Source organism: Odocoileus virginianus, chromosome 26 (assembly GCF_023699985.2).
Source record: "Odocoileus virginianus isolate 20LAN1187 ecotype Illinois chromosome 26, Ovbor_1.2, whole genome shotgun sequence".
In the NCBI taxonomy this organism is placed as follows: Eukaryota; Metazoa; Chordata; class Mammalia; order Artiodactyla; family Cervidae; genus Odocoileus; species Odocoileus virginianus.
Genome location: NC_069699.1, coordinates 23,734,359 through 23,757,700, shown reverse-complemented (window position 1 = coordinate 23,757,700; position 23,342 = coordinate 23,734,359).

Below are 23,342 nucleotides of genomic sequence, written 5' to 3'. Positions count from 1 at the left end.
CACCATGTTTATAGGACAAAAATTGTCGAATATAAGCAATTTGCTGTGGTTCACCCTAAAAGCCTGTCAGTTCAGTTCAGTTCAGTCGCTCAGGGCCATTATTACTTAGCAATGGAGGTGGGAGGTGAGGAAAAGGTCGTGGGGATTTTGTAGAAGGTCATTCTTTAAAATTACCACAAGAGGGCGGTAAGGAATCATGCTTTACCTACACAAGACAACAGAATGGCTTTTTTTCTTTAAACACAAAAATTATTTGTAGAATGTGTTACAAAATGGAGCGTTGAAAAATGTTTTTTTTTCCTCACTTATATTTTGTTAATCATGTTTAAAATAGCACTGTTTGCATCCTCAGAGTGCTAACTGGACATGATTCATATAGAGAACACACATAAAACACGCTTCTTCCATTTTCCATATGTGTGTCTGGGCACACTTAAGATGCAACCGATTCATACATAAATTATAAGCACCTCATCACTGTCAAACTTCTAATCTACGATGAGAAATTAAAAAGAATTTTAAATGGAGAAATCTCTATGTTAAATCTATTTCCCCTTCCTGTTTCTGAAATGAAGTATTGAAATGAACTTAAAGGGAGTAGACTCATGGTTCATGCTCAAAGGTAAGTCAAGCTTCTACTGTTTACTGTTCCTACTGACCTTGATCAAATTGCTCAACTCTGCTGGGAACTGAACTGTGTATCTAGAGGATTAAGCAGTGCCGCCCAGCATTTTGGAGTTAGACACACCTACCATAACTTGCTATGGCATTGATACTGTGTCCTTTTTAATTAAAATGGTAACTGCCATTCTGCAAAGGGAAGCCTCAGAGGTTTGAAAACCTGGTTATTCTATCCTTTTTGTATAGATTTCCCCTTTTCCCCCATTTCTCTTGTTTATAACAAAAATTGACAAGCATTTTAACAGGGATATACTTAGTTTCTCTAGAATCTTCTGAGTCTTCCTCCTTACTGTTTGTGCATATGTGTGTCTGAGCTTGTCTATGTGGGGGTCTAGGCGCATGTGTGCATTCTTGGTGTGTACGTGGGTCTTTGCCTAAGGCGTGTCCGTGCACCTGTGTGTTCATGTTGGTGCTAATGTGCGCTGCATGTGCGCATGTGTGTGTTGCACGTGTGAGTGTGCCTGGTTGTGTGCTGTATGAAGTATGTGTGTGCGTGGACATACATTGTGTGCTAGGTGTCAAAGTATTTGCATTCATGTGTGTGAGGGTAAGTGTGCATTATGGTCAGTTCACATATGATGTGTGTTCACACGTGATATGTGTGCACATGTGTGTGCACATGTATGTTCTGGTATGTGTGTTTGTGTACATGTGTGTGTTCTTGATTTGCATGTCTGTGTATAGTTGTGATATTTTGGGGGGTAGGCAGGGAGACTCAAATTACATTTGTGTGTTTATGTGTGTACATGTGTACAGAATAAGAGACTAGACGTTGTCATTAGACTGTTCATAATTAGACAGTCTACTGTGGCTCAGCCTTTATCTGAGCCATGAGAAGGTAGTGTGCTGTCTGCACCCATCTCTGGGTTCACAGGAAATGCTTTGAAATCTAGTGGCTGGAACTAGTACCGATTTAGCCTTTGCTCTCTTTCCACCATGGAACTCCTTTTTACTATGTTGTGTGAGAACCATTTTAAGTCCCACCAACCCTCCCCTTAATCTTCATTTCTGCTGTGTGAAATCTGTGGTTGAAACTAAGAGCACTTTAGAGTAAGAACACAGGTGATTCATCAGTGGGTGAGGAGAAGGTATTTGTTCTGTTACTTAATAGTCTTACTTTGGCATTTTACAGTTTTTGCTCTTAGGTAATATGAGGAACTGTGAGTCTTCAGAAAAGAAAGGTGCAAGCTATCCTTTGAATTGATCATTTCACTAACACAGTATTGGATTAACCTCAACAGACTCTTGAATAGAAACATTTTCAGCTAATGTTTTTAAGGCTCCATTTATGTCAGGAGACACAGGAGATGCAGGTTCAGTCCCTGGGTCAGGAAGATCCCTTGGAGGAGGCAGTGGTGAGACAGTGAGGTGTCCCCTGGCATTGCTGGGAGAACCCCAAGGACAAAGGAGCCTGGCAGGGTCCAGGGGTCCATGGATCCGCAGAGTCAGACACATCTGAGCATGATTTATGGCTCTCTGATAAAGAAGACTGAGTGTTTTTTGTCAAGAGAATACACTGATCATAGTGAACACCCTCTTACAACACAAGAGATGACTCCACACATGGACATCATCAGATGGCCAACACTGAAATCAGATTGATTATATTTTTTACAGCCAAAGATGGAGACGCTCTATACAGTCAGTAAAAACAAGACCTGAAGCTGATGGTGGCTTAGATCATGAGATCCTTATTACAAAATTCAGGCTTAAATTGAACAAAGAGAGGAAAACCACTAGGCCATGCAGGTATGACCTAAATCGAATGCCTTATGATTAGACAGTAAAGGTAACAAATAGATCCAAGGGATTATATCTGATAGACAGAGTGCCTGAAGAACTGTGGACAGAGGATCATAACATTGTACAGGAGGCAATGACTAAAACCATCCCAAAGTAAAAGAAATGCAAGAAGGCAAAGTGGTTGCCTGAGGATGCTTTACAAATAGCTGAGGAAAGAAGAGAAGTGAGAGGCAAGGGAGAAAGGGAAAGATATACCCAACTGAGTGCGGAGTTCCAGAGAACAGCAAAGGGAAATAAGAAAGTCTTCTTAAGAGAACAATGCAAAGAAGTAGAGGAAAACAGTAGAATGGAAAAGACTAGAGATCTCTTCAAGAAAATCTGAGATATCAAGGGAATATTTCATGCAAGGATGGGCATGATAAAGGAAAGAAGCAGTAAGGACTTAACAAGAGCAGAAGAGATTAAGAAGAGGTGGCAAGAATACACAGAACTATACCAAAAAAAAAAAAATCTTAATGACCCAGATAACCACAGTGGTGTGTTCATTCACCTAGAGCCAGACACTCTGAAGTGTTAAGTCAAGTTGGCCTTAGAAAGCATTACCATGAACAATGCTAGTGGAGGTGATGGAATTCCAGCTGAGCTATTTCAAATCCTAAAAGATGATGCTGTGACAGTGCTGCACTCAATATGCCAGCAAATTTGGAAAACTCAGCAGTGACCACTGGACTGGAAAAGGTCAATTTTTATTCCAATCCCAAAGATGGAGAATGCCAAGGGATGTTCAAACTATTATACAATTGCATTCATTACACATGCTAACAAGGTCATGCTCAAAATCTTTCAAGCTAGGCTTCAGCAGTATATGAACCAAGAACTTCCAGATATTTAAGCTGGATTTAGAAAAGGCAGGGGAACCAGAGATCAAATTGCTCGCATATGTTGGATCATAGAAAAAGCAAGAGAATTCCAGAAAGACTATTTCTACTTCATTGACTATGCTAAAGCCTTTGTATGAATCACAACAAAATATAGAAAATTCTTAGAGAGATGGGACTAGCAGACCACCTTACTTGTATCCTTAAATACCTGTAGGTGGATCAAGAAGCAACAGTTAGAACCAACCATGGAACAACAGGCTGGTTCCAAGTTGGGGAAGGAGTACCTCAAGCCTGTATGTTGCCACCCTGCCTATGTAACTTATATGCAGAGTACATCATGTGAAATGCTCGACTGGATGAATCACAACCTGGAATCAAGATTGCTAGGAGAAATACCAACAACCTCAGATATGCAGATGATACCCTTTAATGGCAGAAAATGAAACGGAACTAAAGAGCCTCTTGATGAGGGTAAAAGAGGGGAGTGAAAAAGTTGGCTTAAACGCCAGTGTTCAAAAAACTAAGATCATGGCATCAGATCCCATTACTACATAGCAAATAGAAAGGGGGAAAAATGGAGACAGTGACAGACTTTATTTTCTCGGGGCTCCAGTATCACTGCGGATGGGGACTGCAGCCTGGAAATTGAAAGATGCTTGCTCCTTGGAAGGAAAGCGATGAGAAAACTATACAGGATGTTAAAAAGCAGAGACATAACTTTGCCAACAAAAGTCCATCTAGTCAAAACTATGGTTTTTCCAGTAGTCATGTATGGATGTGAGAGGTGGACCATAAAGAAGACTGAGCATTGAAGAACTGATGCTTTCAAATTGTGATGCTGGAAAAGACTCTTGAGAGTCCCTTGGACCACAGGGAGATCAAACCAGTCAATCCTAAAAGAAATCAACCCTGAATATTCACCAGAAGGACTGATGCTAAAGCTGAAGCTCCAGTACTTTGGCCACCTAATGTGAAGAACCCATTCATTGGAAAAGACCCTGATGCTGGGAAAGATTGAAGGCAGGAAGAAAAGGGGTGACAGAGGATGAGATGGTGAGATAGCATCACCAACTCAGTGAACATGAAATAGAGCAAACTCTGGGAGACAGTGAGGGACAGGGGAGTCCTGTGCACCTCAGTCCATGGGGTCGTGAAGAGTCAGACACAACTTAGAGATTGAACCACAACAACAAATTTTTCTTGAGCAACAATGCCGGAATAGAGCTTGCAAGTTCTCTTCTTGGAAAGAATTTTCTTCATTCCTAGTTAAGCTAGCTTTCCAAATTAGCTTTTGCTAGTTGAAGAATTTTTTTTTTTTTTTTTAAAGGCAATGGCTTTGCAGTCAAAGGGGCCCTTCTGGAAAAACCACATATTTGTTTAAACCCCTAATCTTTGAACCTTTTCATTCATGACATCATATGAACACCCACAATATTTTGGTCAGCCTTGTAGAATAAGGAGTTAGATTATATGTTGTTTTATGATTCCTTGTGTCTTTTCTTTTTTTAAAAAACAGGAGTAGCTTTGGCTTCTTCTTCTTTTTTTTTTAACCATACCCCACACACCAACAAGTTATGTAGTAAGTTTGCTATAAACTTGCTGTCATTAAAATTTTATGAAGAAGACTCTCAAAAAGCTTTTATTATTCAGTCAGGTTATATTTGAAACAGGTTGGTGTAGATGATTTTCTGCAAAGAACCAGGATACTTCAATTCCACATGACCCAAAATAGTGAGTTTTCTGCTTCTGAAGAAGAATTATGAAGAATGTAAATATTCAGTACTTACTGGCATTATGAGCAACAAGATTTGAGGAATAAGAAACTGCTTAACTACCTGAAGTTTCTAGAAATGGACAAGATTTTCAAACTTTACTCAAAAGGAGCAGAGAAGTTTAGGTCACATTTTAGTTCATATTCTATAGGAGTATGAGTTCTCTCTTTGAAGAAAATGCAGGCAGATTATGTTTCTTAGGTGACAGTATCAAAACCAAAAGTTAGAAATGTGAATAATGTGATCAAGAATTGATCAACAGGCCACTTCCATTACGAAGCTGATTGATTTTTCTAGATCCACGGCTACTCTCTCTATTCTTATGATTCGGATTTCTTGATTTATCTTTCTTCATGTCTTCTACTTTTGATTATTTCATCCATGATCCCACATTTTTCTTACCCACTTGGGCCTATAGCTAATCTGATAGGGTGATCTCTACTGTCTACATGGTTTAAAGGATACCTTTCAGATCTATATGCATTTTCCAAACTCAGTTTAACTCAACTGATGTTGATCAGTTTCTGTATGTAAAATAACAGCTTCAGATTTTGAAGATACACAATGACGGCTTTCTTCCCTAAACTTAATTTAGTTATAGCCCCTTAGGTGTAACCACAAATCCTAGTCAGTTTACGGCTTCCCATGAGTTATCTCATGTAAGACTCAGTTGTTCAGTGGAGTGCTCAAGTGCAAAAATAAAAACAAAATATTTTTAATAAATGAAGAAAGTCTCCATTTACCTCACTGCTCTTGAGGGAGCCTACTCTTATGATATCAGCTCATGTTTACACAGACTAGCTGATAAAAGCAAGAATGATAGTAAATTACTAATAGTAAGTGTGTTTTGTTTTCTTTCAGTCATAGCTAATTAACTGTACTGTTAATTGTTACTACATCCACATGGAACCATGACCCTGTGTCTCATTGAGTCCAATTCTTAAGAGTTACGCAGTCTTCCCTGATCAAACTCACTCTTCTACTTTAGGAATGGAAAGGACAACTGGAAATTATACTAAAGGTTGTAACAATAAAGTTGGGTATCATTCCTGATTGCAGATATGTCCTGGGTAAGACAGACACATTCACTAATAGGATGCAGAGATAAGTGTTTAGAGACCCATGAGTGATTTTTACACATATGAGCAACTTGCCTCAAATTGTCTTTCCGTTTTCCAGCCTTTTTGTGTGGGTATTGTGTTCAGTCGTTCAGTCGTGCCTGACTCTTTGTGACCCCATGAACTGTAGCCCACCAGGCTCCTCTGTCCATGGGGTTTTCTAGGCAAGAGTACTGGAGTGGGTGGCCATTTCCTTCTCCAGGGGATCTTCCCTACCCAAGATTGAACCCGGGTCTCCCGCATTGGCAGGCAGATCCATTACCACCGGTTGCCACCTGGGAAGCCCCTACTTCAGCCTCATTTACTTTGTGCTCCTTATTTTCAACAGATTCTATTTAATCAGCATCTGTTGAGTGGGGGAATCCATGGTAAGTTCTAAGCAGATGCTAATACAGTTGGGTGAACATGTATACAATAAATAGTTAAGATCAAGCATTGAGTGAAAAGCTAAATAAAGGAATGCAGGGCTTCTCAGACATGGAAACTCTTGTTTACCTTGCACTGATCCTTGCATGTAACTGACATTTATGGGCCCATAGTTGGACTGTTTTTTGATGATGTCTTTCTTGTTGGCCCTCTGGGCCCTGTCTGCATGTGTGGTACTTTGGTGCCTGCCTACTCTCCTCCTAGAATCTTCCACATACCCTCTTGCCTGGACCTTTGCTAACTATTTGCTCTTTGAAATAGTTAGCTGGAATCTTGTGCCTGGACTTCCATGACCAAGTGATTCTGTGTTGTCTGTTATCAACTTCAAATTTAGGGCACTCCATAAAAAAGCCTGAACCACTCAATTATTTAATCACTCCATTTTTCAAGAAAAATCATGAGCATCTATTAAGTTCTAGGCCATGCTACAAAAAGGGGATCCTCCATTCAATAGAAGGCATTAACTACCTGGAAAATGAACAGAAGGGCAAGGAAACTGTTAATTTCCAAATTTCCAAAAGACCACCTGGCTTGAGCTCTAAAAACCTGTGTTATACATAAAAACACAGTCTTAAAATCTCTAAAATGATCTCAAACTGAAAAGTATTCAGTGAATGATTTCTGATGATGTCAGTGGATGTTTGAAAATATCCATTCTATTTTTTTTAGATGGACAAAACCTATTCTATTAGCTCAACATGGAATAAATGGCATCAAACAAAGGAATTGTAGTGATTGGAATTACAAGAATTAAAACAAAGTGGCATTTTACAGCATAAATTAATGCAAATTAGTATCATTATTAACATATTCTAGAAGAACTACTTAAATGGGTAGCTAATAATTATTTTGATTTTTCAGCTTTTAAAATGGTGCTGCTAAAGTGATAGCAGATGCTTTATAAGAGTTTGCTTTCCTCGATCAGTTTGATATAACTCCACTGAGTAGACCGTGCCCTGTTAAAGGTCACTGCAGCTATTGCCACACGATCATAAGCTCCAAATGAGTGCCTTCTAAATGAATGAAATTTTACTGCAGAATAATTCTGCTCATTTCTTCCAGGCTCCATGTATGCTTTAAAAAATTTCAGGAACCCAATCCTAATAAGCTGCTAGGAACTCAACTTCATTACACAGTTATGGTCACCAATTTTGCCTGGGAATGACATATAAAACCTCTCAACTGAGCAAAACGAGGTAGATTAATGTTGCATAAAACATATACAGTCTGGATTACAGAATCACCAAAGCTATCTCTTGAATAGAAAAGTCATCCTTCTTTTGATGTCTGTAATTGAAAGAAAAATTTCCCTATGGCCTAATATTTCTTACTCTTACTAAAAGAAAATTCTGCATAGTAGACGTAAACCCTGGTATAGGGAAATTTTAGTAAATGTTGTTTTGTGAGCTTGCTCAGTTATGTCTGATTCTTTGCACCCCCATGGACTCTAGCCCATCAGGTTCCTCTCTCCTTGGAATTCTCCAGGCAAGGATACTGGAGTGGGTTGCCATTTCCTCCTCCAGGGGATCTTCCTGACCCAGGGATCAAACCCGGGTCTTTTGCGTCTCCTGTATTGGCAGGCAGATTCTTTACCACTGCACTATCTGTCTGCTGGCTAGGAAACACAAATATTATTTACCATTTTGATGAACCCAGTTGCATTTGCACATTTTATCTTCAAAACTAAAGTACAGTTTTTCATAAGATTTTCCAAATAAATTGATGAGATTCATTGGAGTTGAAAAATTAAAATAAAATCAATTTCAGCGAATAATTATTTTCAAGTAAAATGCTGAAAATGGTTGACATATTTGCAGTGTAAGTGTCCACAAGGGAAGCTGGCTGCATGGAATGCCAGCTGGCCTGTGACTGATCTCTTTGTCTTTCATTTCCTCCTCTTCTGCAATCCTTCTCTTAATCCTCTTCAAACACAGTTTTTATCCTGTCACTCTTCTACTCAGAATCTTTCAACTCCACTTAAGGTGCATATCCTTGAGCTTCCACTTGTATACTTAACATATCTTTCCAACAAGAGGATTGATCTGGATGATCAGCCCTCAAGAGGTGAATAGGGTAAATATAGATACTTAGGAGCTGTGCCGTATTGAAATCCACACATACTGACAAGCCACTGCAAACTTAGCTTTCCCAGTCACCAGGAGCAGGAAGGATAATGGGAGAGTGTGCAGTATGATGGCAATAACAGCTTCCCCACTCTGGCCTTCCTCTCTGGGGAGGTTATAACAAGCAGGTAAATGCTCCCTGTAGGCAAGCAGCTGTAGGGCGTGAAAAGGCTTCAAAATTCCATCAATTGGATTATCAATTCTTAAATAATCGGGAGCTGATCATTATACAAACAGTGCCTTGAGGCAGAGTTCAAATGCCACTCAAAACAAGAATGAAGCAAGTATTCTTATACTCATGCCTTAAAATATATGTATATATATGTGTGTGTGTATATATGTATGCACACACAACATTTTAATCAACTACACTCCTATATAGTTGATTAAAATGTTGTGTTAGTTTCAGGAGAACAGCAAAGTGAATCAGTTGTAGTGGTGGTTTAGTCACTAAGTTGTGTCTGACTCCTTTGAGGCCCCATGGAGTGTTAGCACATCAAGCTCCCCTGTCCATGGGACTTCCCAGGCAGGAATACCGGAGTGGATTGCCATTTCCTCCTGCAGGGGATCTTCCTGACCCAGGAATCAAACTCATGTCTCCTGCATTGCAGGCAGATTCTTTACCATTGAGCTACCAGGGAAACACACATACATATATCCACTCTTTTTTTTAGATTCTCTTCCTACATAGGCCTTTATAGAGTATTGCATAGAGTTCCCTGTATACCATAGTTCCTTATTATTTATCTATCTTATATATAGCAGTATGTATAATCAATCCCAATTTCCCAATTTGCATCTCCCCCCATTCCCCGCTACCTTAAGTTTGTTTTCTACATCTGTGACTCTACTTCTATTTTGTAAATAAGTTCATTTGTACCTTTTTTGGATTCCACATATTAGCTATAATATTTGTCTTTCTCCAACTTAACTTCACTCAGTATGACTCTCAGTCCATGCTATGTTTCTGCAAATGGCATATTTTGTTCTTTTTGGTGACTGAATAATATTCCATTGTATATCTGTACCACATCTACTTTATTCATTCCTCTGTTGATGGATATTTAGTTTGCTTCCATGTCCTGGCTGTTGTCATTGCTGGTGGGAATGTAAACTGGTGCAGCCACTGTGGAGAACAGTATGGAGTTTCCTTAAAAAGCTAAGACTAGAACTACCATATATGCCAGAAATCCTACTCTGAGGCGTATACCCAGAGAAAACCATAATACCCATGTTTTCTAAGAGAGTATTGCTCAGTATTAGCAGTGTAGACTTCATTAGCTCACTGCGTGGGTTTGAATCAAAGCTCCAACTTGAACTGGTTATTTGCCCTTGAACAAGTTATTTAAACTCTACTTCTCAGCTTCCTCATTTGTTTCACTTTGATTATAATGATAGCTATGTAATGGTGAATATATGTAAAATGCTTAGAACAGAGCCTGGCACATAGGAAGTAGCACACGATTATTTGCTGTTATTGTAGAAGATTGATTCACTGCATAGTGTGTTCTAGGAACTGTGCTAGAAACAAGGGGTAAAATGGGGAGGGATTTGGCTATCCTGTCCTAAAGATTCCTTAGGAATGAAGCACTTGACCTGGAATGAAGCACTAACAGGTTAAGGTGGTAAATGCTGTGATGAAGGTGGATATAGGATGCTTTGGAAGCTCAAGACAGGGGTGCTGAAAGCAGGCTTTTAGGGAAGACTTACAGGGAAGGACTGTCTGAGTGTAACTTGAAGGCAGATTTGCCAGGATGCTAAGGAAGCACCCTGATGGAAAAGACCCTGATGCTGGGAAAAATTGAGGGTAGGAGGAGAAGGAGACAACAGAAGTTGAGATGGTTGGATGGCATCACCAACTCAATGGACATGAGTTTGAGCAAACTCCAGGATATGGTGAAGGACAGGGAAGACTGGTGTGCTGCAGTCCATGAGGTTGCAAAGAGTCAGACACAACTGAGTGACTGAACAAAAACAACAAAGGAAGCACCAGCTTTCCAACCCCTCCCTTAGTAAGGTGCCTGGAAATTCTAGGGGTGTACCAGCAGGGGAGGAAATCCAGAAGACAGTCAGATATCATTTCCACTTTAGCATTTCTAGTAACTTGTCTAGAGAGATTCTGGTGGAGAGTGGCCTGGATCTCAAGTGTGAAGTTATTCGTTTTGGTTTATTTTCTTATTCTTAATATTCACTTCCAATATACCTGTTGTATTTACAATTTTATTTATTTTTTCTTAAAATAGCCCCTCCAACCTATATAAGCTTCAGGTCCCACAAAATCTCTGTCTACTTCTACCCCTGAAACAAATAGCTTTCATTTAAGGTGGAGGTCCTGGGGTTGAAGTTGGTAAATAAGCCTTTGTTGTCATTGTTTGGTCACTAAGTCATGTCCGACTGTTTGCAACCACATGGACTGCTTAAAGGAAGAGATACCACCTTGGACCAAAGCTCTGGGTTGAAAGAGCTCAGAGCTTTGGATAATCCCCAAGAAATCAGTAATATGTCTGCAATATCACATTTAAAGTTGCTCCTATCTCTGCTCAAGAACTTAATTGCGCAGAGATTTGGATCCTTGGTTTATTTAATGCTCGGTTCACCTTCTCTTGACTTCTTCCTTTCTTCTACCTTTGGAAGTCATACAGAGAGAGCAGGCTCAGAATATGGGCTTTCATGTTTTATAAGCAGCACTGAAGCTTAAAGGAAGAGATCATGAGGCACTGTCTCCTTAGATATCAATTGAACAAAAAATCTTCCCCAGCTTTTTACACTGAACACCATGATAAATAATAAAAGGATCTGTCTAGGTATATACAATAATATACAATATGTACAACAGTGTATATGCAGTAATATTTCTATGCCTTAGTCATTCTTAAAATAGGCCAGAATGAAATATTAGAAAAGCCCATTGTTCACATGAGTCCATTATTTTTGTTTATGCTCATAATGGCTTTTTAAATATGGGAAATTCAAATGCACACATTTTAATCAGTACACTACCTAATGTATAAAATTACTTTTTAGAAGGGAACAAGGAAAAATGATAAACAAATACTAAAATCTTCATAATGGGGGAAACTTTAAATGAAGAAATCCAGCACATTACATTTGAACTCTTTCAGAACAATATGTTCTGGCCACAGATGTTAATGCATCTCATTTTCCTAAGAGGGAAAAAGAGAAAGAATGGGAAAAACAAACTAACAAATGCCATGGAATTATAAATCAATAAGGGTTATTATGTTCTGTGCTTTTAAACCTCTGTTTATTCTACTGGGCTATAACATACCGCTTCTTGCCCTAGTGTAGGCTGAGATAAGCCGTGGACTCAGGTACACTCAGAGACTGTACACATTCTCAATCAATTGCTGAGAGGCCAACAATCTCTTCTTTTTCAAATAAGCTTGAGAAAAATTGGGTTGTTTTTCCAAAATGGAGGAAGTAGATGAGAAGCGCTCATTCTCTGAAAAGAAATCATGTTAATGAAATCACAAAGAGAGCTTTGTTCATTTAAATACCATAAGGTCTATCAGAATTGGTAATAGACCACATAATTGTCTCTTTTATATCTCTGTCCAATCTTTGCTAAGAGGCTGGCCTCTCTCGTCCTCCTAATGAGAAAGAAAACTGGAAGGAACTCAGCTTCATGATATTTAAAATCCTCCCCAAGGCACATGGGCTCCAGAACAACCACAAAAATCTATTACCACATTAATGTAATTCTTTGAAATGTTAAGCAAACAAACAAAATATATCAGATAAAATACTGTGCTACTATAGAAAAGTGAGACTTGTGTTATGCTTAATAGTGTTTTTCTAATTAGTTTACAACGTCTATGTATATTACTTGGTTAATTACTTTTTAAATGAATATGCTTTCAATTTGTAAAACTTCTAATAATGTTTGACTACATTTATATTGATACATATGCAAAAGCAGAATGGCAATGAATCATTCTCTTGTCTCTGTGTATTGAAAATTTTCTTTGTTATTTTCTCTATTTTATACATTTTTCAGAACAATCTTATACTCTTCTTGTTGTGTAGGACAGCTTTGATTTAATTTTAAAAGCTACAACATCAATAGTATTATTCATTAACATATATACCAGAATAAAGATTAATTTCATTTTTAGTGGAACGTTCCTAAGTGCTATTTCATTGTATCAAATGTACTAGCTCTACTGGTGTGAGAAGGTTCATCCAGGTTATTTTTTTAATTATCTAACCACAGGGTGAATGTGGCACATGGAAATTAATTGGGAGCACCTGTTCCAAGGTAGCTTTCTGACAGAGGAGCATCAATCTTCCCATTGCATGTAATCCTTCTTCTAAAGAGACAGGAGATATCTCTTTTTGGTAAAGTCAACATATTTAGCTGTGGCAGCAAATTTTTTATTCCAACAGCCTCCTCTAGTGCTTCTAGCTCCTGTAACAAAGGGATGGGTCGATCAAAGTATTTTTAAATGTAAGTCGATTGTGCAGCATTGTTGGGGAAACCCATTCAGAACCTGCAGGTATATCCCTTGCATTTGAAGTAGGCCTGCGGGCTTTAGATGTGATAATGGCAAGTGGATAAATGACAGCTCTGGGCATCAGGTTCAAGGAAATGCTTATCTTAACAAAGAAATCAAATGGAAGAAAACAAATAGTACATTGTGGATCCTCATCTCCCAAGCTTGAATTGTTCCTTGCTCTTCCCTGCTTCCTGAAAGAAGGCAAAGGTCAACTGTTAACCTTCCTCTGCTGTTGGAGTTGGCTGGTTATCTTCTGTTTGTGCAAACTATCTCTCTCATACTATATACACACACGGCTCTGAAGGCGTGGTTATCAGTACAAAAGTTCCTGGTTATTTCACTGATGCAGAGAGATTCTGTACCGCTTCACCAATTAACAGAATTTTTTTAAAATATGGCTCAATTCTTTTCACAGTGATTTGAAATCACAGTCCAACTGATTGAGCATTGCAACTTCAGGTTCAGTTTCCTCATTTGTAGAATGTGAGCCGGAAGGACTAGAATCTCTCTAAAACCCTCCTCGTTCTCCATTTAGTAAGGTATGCTTTCGACTCTAACTCGTAAGGTGTGATTATGCAAATTGTGCTACATAGAGGTGTGTGTTGCACAGCTAGGAGGCAAGATGCTGGAGTTCAAAGCCTGACTTTTTCAGTTAATAGCTACACGGCTGGGCAGGTTAGATTCCCTCGTCTTTAATGAAGAGAGCAGTTCTCATAGGATTGTTGTGTGAATCAAGTAAGATATTATTGATACATCTCAGTGTAAAAGAACAGCTCAACAGATAACTTCTAGTTTATTTTTATTATGTTTTATCATATCATTAATCTTCATTTTGCTTAGTATCAATTTCTTGTCTATAATGTGAGGAAAACAATGTTCTCCTAGGGTTATTATGAGGATCAAATTAAATGAGCTAACTGTATTTACTAAGTATTTAAATGATAGTTGCTTTATATTATTATTATGATGATTAGTAGTTGAGGATATGCAAACTTCAGCATTCCCCAAGTTTAGTCTATGTGCTATCATTTACATATGGAAAGAAAAAGGTAGTGAATCTAAATATCCATGGTGCCATATTTATGTACATATGTATTATGAATAACTATCAAATGATGCCTATATTACCAAATTTTTCCTTTTGTAACATATTTATTTAAATAAAAGAGGCAAGTCATGTCGGACAAAAATTTTAAGGAAATAATCCCAGTGGTACAAGGGAATGGTAAAATTTTTCCACTTTTTTTATGTACTGCCTTAAGTGCCAATGATATTCTAGGCACTGCACCACTGCTGTGTAACTTAGGACCTGCCTGCCTGACATTATTCACCACCTCAGAACTGCACAATGGATTTAACATAGTGGTGTGAGATTGCCTTCATCTTTAAGCTGAACTGCTTACTTTATTACCACAACGACACATACCCTACTAACTGGGCTGAAACTGCCAGTAAGTAGATTCCCAACATCACATACTAATAAAGATCAAGCGCACATGCCAATTATTCCTCACTTTTCTGCATCCTAGTGTGATAGAGGGGATTGCAGAATTATTTCAGATCAAATCCAATCAATGTACCAGATCTCACTTTCTCACAAGTGGAGCTTTAGAAGATTATGGCATTTGAGCAGGGGACTTTCATAATCTTTATCACCACTGAGCTTGGTTACTATCTAGGGGGAAAGAAAGAGTTAAGATCAAGGAAATGCTATCTCAATAGTAGATGAAATGAGTGAGTTTTACTAAGGAAAACAATACATGGGGTTGTTATAATGGTTTTTTGCTTCAGGGAAAGGTAAACCATAGCATATTTTTCATTAAAGAAATTAATTGTGATTGCCTATCACTACAAGAGTAAACAGGCTGGGCATGGCTTTGCACACTGTTGCTGAATATAGAAACAAGAAACAGCAACGTCTCATAGCTTTTCTCTTGCCAATTCCTTTGTCTGAAGCAGTGCAGTACAGCTCTTCTTACACACCGTGACAAAGAAGCAGAGGAGAGCTCTCACCAAAAATGCGGACTTCACTTACAATGTCATTTGATTTTGCTTCCAAAGAAACCCTTTCTTGAAAATGTCCCTGCAGTTTGACACCACGTCAGTAAAAGGAAATCCTTGCAACACAAATACTAAATCTATATCCTTGCAAGCTCCAGTGTAGCTGTGAAAAATTGCTGAATGTGTTCAAGAAGAATCTTGATGTAAATTAACCTAAACTTTCTCTATGGATATTATCAATAATTCATGACATAAATTATGCAACAGGGCTGACAGTATTTGATAGAATATACAGAATGAAATATGTATGTACAAATATACATGCATATTTATACACTTGTTTCTGCATAAACATTCATGTATGTTTTCATATATAAACAAGTATGTGCATATACATGCATGCTCATGCATAGACACACATATATTTCTGCACACACACACATACAGAAATGAAGTAAATGAAAGAACACTGAGTTTTGAGTCTAAACACCTAGTTTGAGGCACTTTGTGTAAGTGATTCACTTCTGCTTTTAGGTCCTCCATCACCTTAGTATTTGGACCAGTGGTTCTTTAAATCATAAAAGTCTCTCATTCTGTGTCCCCCAGGTCTTGTCTCACCAGATGTGGCACAGGTATCTTATTTAGAATAAGCCAAGGTGATTAAGCTCACAGACTGGTATGTGTTGTTTTGGGGGAGTGAGCAGGATGGTCCCCTCAACTCACCATCATCTATTCATATCTCAGACCTTCTCTGGGCCTCGTTTGTGGCCTTTTTTTTACATCTCATTAGTGTCTTTTCCTAAAAGCTGCAAAGTGATTCCATTTCTTTACTGTGCTTTGGTTTTAAGGCCACCCTTGATTTCAGCCAAAGTAGAAGACTAAATAGTTAATCATTTTACAAAGTATAAAGGAGTCATGTTAGGTTGTTTTTAATGTTTCTGTAGTATTTTCTAATTTTCACTGGTTTTTCAAAGTTAACAGAAGAATCTAACTGGAATTTTGCAACAAAATTGGGTTTCCTTATAGCCTGATCCAAGAGAAAAATGCTTTCACTTATCTGTTAATTTTCTATTTTTAGGTGAGTTAATCTTTTATTATTATTATTATTATTATTATTATTATTTTTCTGTTGTGCAGGTTTCTCATTGCAATGGCTTCTCCTGTTGTACAGCATAGGCTGTAAGCAGAGGAGGCTTCAGTAGTTGCAACCCATGGGCTCTCTAGTTGTGGCCCATGGTTTTAGTTGCTCCAAGGCAAGTGGAACCTTAGTTCCCTGACAAGAGTTGGAACCCACATATCCTGCATTGGAAGGCAGATTTTTAACCACTGGACCACCAGGAAAGTCCCTGTCATTATTATTACCTCTGTGGATGTTAGTTGGACTTCCCTGGTGGCTCAGTGGTAAAGAATCTGCCTGCCAATGCAGGATATGCAGGTTTAATTCCTGGCTAGGGAAGATCCCCTGAAGAAGGAGATGGCAATCCACTCCAGTTATTCTTGTCTGGAAAATCCCATGGACTTCTCTGTCTATGGCGGGCTATAGTTCTTGGGTCACAAAAGAGTCAGATGTGACTTAGCAGCTAAAGAACAACAACGAATGGATATGAGTTAGCAGTTTTTGAAGCCTGATCATAAGAGAATATTTACATTCTATTGTTTACTTATATAGTTTTTGTATTAACTTATTATCTCAGATTTACAGATGAGAAAATTTTCACAGATATGTTAAGTATCTGTCAAAGGTCACACAGTTAGTGTGTGCCAGAGCTGAGATTTGATTTGGAGCCATCTAGTTGTAGAGTCTATATTGTTAACCAGTACACTGCACTGCCACCATTGAAATATTTGCCAATGGGACTATGAGAAATGGCTGAGAGTTCTGACTCAAACACCTTGAAATACAAAGTCATCTTTCAATATCATGTTCCCACACACTGGGACTTCTTGACAAATATTGCTCAGTCATGTCCAACTCTTTGTGACCCCATGGACTGTAACCCTACAGGCTCCTCTGTCCATGGGAATTCTCCAGGCAAGAATACTAGAGTGGGTTGCCATGCCCTCCTCCAGGGGATCTTCCCAACCCAGGGATCAAAACCAGGTCTCCCACATTGTAGGTGGATTCTTTACCATCTGAGCCACCAGGGAAGCCCATGAATACTGGAGTGGGTAGTCTATACCTTCTCCAGGGGATCTTCCTAACTCAGGAATCGAACTGGGGTCTCCTGGGTGGATTCTTTACCAGGGAAGTGGAGCTACGAGGGAAGCCCAACCAGCTATGTTACCTTGCACTGATTACTCAATTCTATTTCTCTTTCTTTAACTCTAAAATAGTTGTTTTAATAGTAAACAGTTGTTTACCTCACAGAGTTGTTGTAAGAGTTGTATGAGATGGTTCTTATAAAATACTTCTTTGTCTAGCATATAGTTAGTGCCCAATAAAGGTAGCAGCAGTAGTACCATCCTTGTCGTTGTTCAGTAGCTCCGTCATGTCCAGCTATTTGTGACCCCATGGACTGCAGCATGCCAGACTTCCCTGTCCTTCACCATCTCCTGGAGCTTGCTCAAGCTCATAGCCATTGAGTTGGTGATGCCATCCAACCATCTCATCCTCTGTTATCCCCTTCTCCTCCTGGCTTCAATCTCTCCCAGCATCAGGGTCTTTTCTAATCAGTCAGTTCTTCACTTCAGGTGGTCAAAGTACTGGAGCTTCAGCCACAGCATCAGCCCTTCTAATGAATATTCAGGACTGATTTCCTCTAGGATACACTGGTTTGATCTCCTTGCAGTCCAAGGGACTCTCAAGAGTCTTCTCCAACACCACAGCTCAAAAGCATCAGTTCTTCAGTGTTCGGCCTTCTTTATGGTCCAACTCCCACATCCATACATGACTACTGGAAAACCAACAGCTTTGACTCTATGGACCTTTGTTGCCAAAGAAATGTCTCTGCTCTCTAATACGCCATCTAGGTTGGTCATAACTTTTCTTGCAAGGAGCAAGCATCTTCTAATTTTGTGGCTTATCATCGTAGAGGAAATAATTTAAATTTTGATGTTAGGGAGTGCTAAGATTGAATCCTGGATTTTCCACACCCATATTTTAACTACCCTTCTAGCCTTGCTGGTATATCGTTATCTGTTTTGTATGGTTATTTTATATGTATGCATAAGTTATTATACATTTAATAATCCTGTGAAACAATATAAAACCCTATGTGTAATATATATCATTACATGTAATATATGGGCTTCCCAGGTAGCTCAAACAGTAAACAATCTACCTGCAATGAGGGAGACCTGGGTTTGATCCCTGGGTCAGGAAGATCCCCTGGAGAACGGCATGGCAACCCACTCCAGTATTCTTGCCTGGAGAATCCAATGAACAGAGGAGACTGACAGACTACAGTCCATGGGGTTGCAAAGAGTCAGACACGACTGAGAAACTAACACTTTTACTTTTCATATATAGTATATAGGTTATTATATATGTAATAATCTCACAAAAACCCTAATATATATATGTAATAACCCTTTGTGTGATATTAATATAAATTACATATATAAAATAATTCTATAAAATAAACATGTACATGTGTATATGTCTACATATGTATATATATACATGTTTGGGAGAGTGTTATAATACACACAGATATGTAAGGGAAAGGAGAAAACGAGACAGAGAATATTAACATCGAATTACTACTGAGAAGCCCTTGCTCCTCATTTGAAACTGACATATCCAGTTGATATGCAAAAAAGTTATATATACACAAGTAATTGTCAGATCAGCAGTTTTAAAAGGGTAAAATAAGGTACAACTTAAATACCCCAAATTAGGGAATTATTAAATGAATAACAATATACCAATATAATCGACACACAGCCCTTGAAATAATATTTTTGTGAAATATTTAATTGTTTGAAAAATCTTTACAGCAGGTTTCTAAGTAAAGAAATCAGTATATAGGACAGATTGTGCATCAGAATCCTAATATCAAAAAAAGTGTATAGATATGGATAAATAAATACAATAGGAAGAACTCAGAGTAAAATATCAACACTGGTTATTTCTGCAAGGTGTCATTATCAGTGATTATTATTGTCTATATGTTCACTAATGTGCTTTTGTGATTTAAGTGGTACTTCACATAAAAATAGATTATGTTTGTAGTAATAATAATAGTAAAAACGATAAATGTTATTTTGTAAAGTAAAAATGACTCAAAGTCTTGATAAAAATCTCTAAACTGCCGTCCTCTCCAATCCCATCCTTGGGTTCTGCTCCATCACACATGTATCCATGGCATTGTCAGCCCTGCCATAACCTCCATCTGCTTCCTCTTTTCTGTCTGCCCAGCCACGTGCTTCTAGGGAAGTTTCTGTGTGTGTTGACTTTTCAAAGTAGCTTCTTCCATTTCAGGTCATTACTGGTACTTGACCTTCTACTTTCCAGGGTGTCTTTTCCAATAGCATAATTTTTCTGGTGTGTCCATTTACATGTGCATGAGCTCCTACTGCTTTCATTTAGGAAAGCGCTGACTGCCTCTTCTTTCCTTTGTCTCAGCTCGGTGCCTCATAGGGAGTCAGAGACCAAGTTGTTGCTGTTTAATGGACACGGATGGTGACAGTTGGCCACTTCGTTTCTTCATCTGTCTAGATTCCTAACTCTAAATCTTTCGCCAGATTGGAAACATGTAGCAAAGCAGTGATTTGAGTCACACAGTATGCCCCTGCCTTATTGCCTGAATTTAATACAGCCATCAGGCAACCATGAATCTTTCACCTGGGGCAGAGAATGAGAATTAATGGACATTTGTAATCCAAAAATCAATGCTACCCCCATAGTACATCTGCTTGCAGTTGAGTCATTCTCCTTACTGGGTATTTTTTAAGTGTGTTGGATGCAAAGACAAAGGGGAGTAGTCTTGGATTATGATGAAAGCTGTAACTATTTTGTGTATATGTAGCTTTAAAAAATTTTTTTAAATTAAAATATAAACTTCTAAATCACCATAGCCACATAGAGGTCGTGTAACAGTATAAATAAAGTCTCTGACCTTCAGTGTCACAAATTAGCTGGGAGACTTTGGGAATATTTTACTCTGATTTTACTTTCTTCATATTTAAAATGGAGATAATAATACATTCTTTATATTTTTAAGGGCTACAAGAAAAGACACTGTACAATGTTTAACACAGCATCTGGCACATAGTAAGATGTCATTGGATTGTTAACTGTTGTACACGCTAAGTATGCCCCACCCAAAAAATAGATATGTCCATGACCCAATCCCTAGAACTTTTGAATATTACCTTGTATGGCAAAGGAGTGAATATTATTTTACACAGCAAAAGATGTGATTAAGTCAAGGATCTTGAGAGGAGGCATTTATCCTAGATTATCCAGATGAATCTAATATAAAATCACATGTATCCTTACAAGAGAGAGGCATAGGGAGTTTGGACGCAAACACAGAGGGGGAAGAAAAAAGAAGAAGAAGGGATATGACTTGAAGATGGAGACAGAGATTGGAGGGATTTGTCCACAAGCCAGGGAATCCCTGCACCCCCCAGAGCTGAGGAGGGAAGAAACAGAGTCTCCCCTGGAACCTCCAGAGGGAGCCCAGCCCTGCTTGATGCAACCTTGATTTCAACTCAGTGAAACGTATTTGAATTTCTGAGAGAACATGAGTTATGAGAGAGAATGCATTTCTATTGTTTTAAGTCACCAAATATGTGATATTTTGTTACCGCGGCAATAAGAACTAAAACAGATTTTTCTACACCTGCTGTAATAAATTCCTAAAAATGAGGAAATAACTTTGCAATTGGACAATGGGTTGTAGGTGTTTGCTCCTATAAAAGCCCAGTCTAATAGTCTATCTTCATTTTGTCTCATTTTTATCCTCTTCTTTCCAGTCAATGGTATTTCTACTCTGCTGACAAAACATTCTCAAAAAACCTTGTGGGTCATCCATGTTTGTCACGAATTGTTAAACCACTAGGCAAGAGTGCCTCCACAGATCTTTCCTGGACCACTATCTCTATTCCTAGCTTTGACTGGGATGGTTGAGTGTATCCATGAGTCACAAACCTGTAAAGCCTTCATCACATTGTTGTTCACTCATATCCTTGGCTTTCTTTCAAAAACATTATTTCCTAACAGTGACACCCCCAATTTTAGCTTTTTTCCAATCTGGATAGGCTGTGAATTCCTCAAATTATTAAATTCTGGCTCATTTCTACTTAACAGTTCCCTTTTCAATTTATTTCTTTCCTGTTGGATTTTTACCACTAGTGGCAAGAAGAAATCAGGCTGCATTTTCAAGATTTTGCACCAAAATCTCCTCAGCTAACTATCCAAGTTTGCTGATTAGAATTCCTGCTTTTGACACAACTATTGGGCACAATGCAGCCAAATCTTCTGTCACTATATAACTAGGATACCCTTTCCTTCATTGTTCCAATAATAAATTCCTTATTTCATCCTGACCTCAAACCAGCAGTGCCTTTGCATTCATGTTCCTGATAACATTTTATTTATGACTATATATATACACACACCTACATATAGCCTCTCAAACTAAAGAAGATGTCTCTATCACACTCTTTACCCTATTCCGAGCTCTTACAAGAATCTAGCCTGCCAGGCTCCTCTGTCCATGGAATTTCCCCAGGCAAGAATACAGGAATGGGTAGCCATTCCTTTCTTCAGGGGATCTTCCTAACATAGTGATTGAGTCCAGATCTTCTGCATTGCAGGCAGATTCTTCACTGTCTGAGCTAGCAGTGATGTGCATACACATAGGCTCTAAAACTACAGAAGACTTTTCTATCATGTTCTTCACTTTATTCTGATTTCTCACAGGAATCTCCTTTAGTGTCCAAATTTCTGCCAATAGTCTCTTCAAGAAAATCTAGGCATTTGCTCTCAGGCTTCTCCAAATTCTTGTCTCTGTCCATTGTCCAATTGCAAAGTTATTTCCTCATTTTTAGGAATTTATTACAGCAGGTGTAGAAAAATCTGTTTTAGTTCTTATTGCCGTGGTAACAAAATATCACATATTTGGTGACTTAAAACAATAGAAATGCATTCTCTCTCATAACTCATGTTCTCTCAGAAATTCAAATACGTTTCACTGAGTTGAAATCAAGGTTGCATCAAGCAGGGCTGGGCTCCCTCTGGAGGTTCCAGGGGAGACTCTGTTTCTTCCCTCCTCAGCTCTGGGGGGTGCAGGGATTCCCTGGCTTGTGGACAAATCCCTCCAATCTCTGTCTCCATCTTCAAGGCATCGCCTTTCTTCTTCTTTTTTCTTCGTTCTTTTCAGCCTAGCACTAGAAAAGCAGTAATGATTCTAAGGACAGAGTGTGGGGAGCTGAAGGCAGAGCTGCAGACCCAGAGGGAATAACTTCAAGCTACAGAGAATAATTATCAGGCCTTGAAACCCCAAGAAATTTGTCTCCCTGATTTTGAACTTTCTTAAGATCAGTGATCCCTTTATTCCTTTTATTTTCTGCCTTCTAAAATGGGAATGTCTGTAATTATTATCCTATCCCTTTCCCACCATTGTGTTTTGGAGACAGATAACTTTTTGTCTAGGTTTCACAGGTCCACAGAGGGAGATGAATTTTGCCCCAGGATGAATCATACCCAGAATGTTATCCATATATGATTCAGATTATTTAAATGCTGAGATTTGAAATTTCGGAGGTGATATGTTTCGATGACATTTTGGACTTTAGTTGGTGCTGTAATGATTTGAGACTTTGGGGAATGTTGGAATGAGAGGCACATATTTTGCATGTGAATGGACAGAAATCTTCAGAGGCCAGAGAGATAATAACTCTGCTAGGCTGAAAAATACCCCCCAAAAATGTGACATACCCCTATCCTAATCCACAGAACCTAAGAATATCACCTTCTATGGTAAGACAGTGACTATTACCTTGTAAGGTAATTTATGTGGTTAAGTTGAGAATCTTGAGAAGAGGAGCTTGTCCTGGATTATCTGGGTGGAATTTAAATGAGATCGGACATACTCTTATAAAAGAAAGGATGAGGGTGTTAGAGCTAGAC